Source organism: Schistocerca americana, chromosome 2, assembly GCF_021461395.2.
Source record: "Schistocerca americana isolate TAMUIC-IGC-003095 chromosome 2, iqSchAmer2.1, whole genome shotgun sequence".
NCBI classification, from domain to species: domain Eukaryota; kingdom Metazoa; phylum Arthropoda; class Insecta; order Orthoptera; family Acrididae; genus Schistocerca; species Schistocerca americana.
The window spans coordinates 282888515-282890130 of NC_060120.1; positions in this window are offsets into that span (position 1 = coordinate 282888515).

Below are 1616 nucleotides of genomic sequence, written 5' to 3' on the forward strand. Positions count from 1 at the left end.
TTCAACCAAAACAACACTAAGAACCTTTTTCAGTTTCAACATTTTGTCGCCACAGGAGCAGCAACGTTTTTAATTTTCCAAGCATTTATTAAGGCACTGTCACAGTTGATTCATTTTTAAGCCTGGCTTACAGACGCCACATACATTGGAAGTGCTTTATCTAAATAACAAACATCAAAATGCAAAAAAATGCTTTATAAAATGTTCGCAAATGACCATCACAATTAACATGTGACCACGATGGATACTGACAGGCTGATTGTGCAGGTTGCCTCCGATTCAGTTATTGATATTTAGCCTGATTTAGCTGCTTTAGTGTGTGGAAAATGGTTCAAATGGCTCTGAGCACTATGGGACTTAACATCTATGGTCATCAGTCCCCTAGAACTTAGAACTACTTAAACCTAACTAACCAAAGGACAGCACACATCACCCAGCCATCACGAGGCAGAGAAAATCCCTGACCTCGCCGGGAATCGAACCCGGGCGTGGGAAGCGAGAACGCTACCGCACGACCACGAGATGCGGGCGCTTTAGTGTGTCTCTCACTTGTTGCAACTTACTTTTAGTATGCACCTCTACCTCTGTCAGTACTTAATTTGCGAAAATTACTTCAGAAGCATATTTCTCTGCAATATTTTCATAAGTCTTTTCCCTGCGCCAACTATCCTTGAAAAAAGCGTAACGATATTGATCTCTTCTTCGGACGTTTGTTCCCGATCCCTTCTTCACCACTTACGCCTCTTTATTTTTTACAGTAATTAAGTGCATTTTCTTTGACGTCCCCTCATCTGACCTTCACTATCACCACCTTTAGTTTTTGTGTCACTATCAAAATCACATACCAAATCTAGATCTAAATTGTCGTCATTGTCGCTAAACTGACTTTCTTGTGCATCTATAGCATCCCATACTCAATCACCAACAAACTTTGGCTCATCCTTCTACATCGACCAGAAAGTAGGAACCCGACCAATGATGTGGGATATAGTCTGCTCCAACCCATGATCGAGTAGTACTATTTGTCGTTACTTACCTCCAGGACTATAACTGTCACTCACAACAGTTAACGACCAACTGATAGAGAGGTGGTGAGATGCGCTGCAGTGTTGGATGACGTATAAAGCAGTTGCTGCAGCATCTGTGCGAGACTGGGGTAGAATATACCCCGAGAGTCCAAGGTTACGGGTGAAAACCAGTGACAGGACGCGGCGGGTGCCAGTTAACTCAGCGCCCCTTACATGTAAATGAGTTCGGTTCAACAAGACGAGGAAATGTTAGCGGCGGCGAACGCCCAATTTCTGGGGAATGTTAACGCGGCCAGGCCGCGGGGCGAGCAGCCCGCTGGAATGTGGTTCGTTAGGTGCCGCTTCCGGTAGCAGCGCCGTAACAATGCCGTGTGATCGGCGCGCTGGGCGGGGCTGGCTGTTATTAGCGAACCCGGGCAGCAGGCGAGCAGCAGGTGCGCCACAATGGGCAGAGGCGCCGCTGACAGCTGGCGGCCACCGCAGGAACAGTTCCAGACAACGGCGCGACAACTCGTGTCAACAGGCCCGAGTAGTTTGTAACGTAGCTGGCAGTTATGGAATATTCCACCGGGATTTGGAGGAACAAAG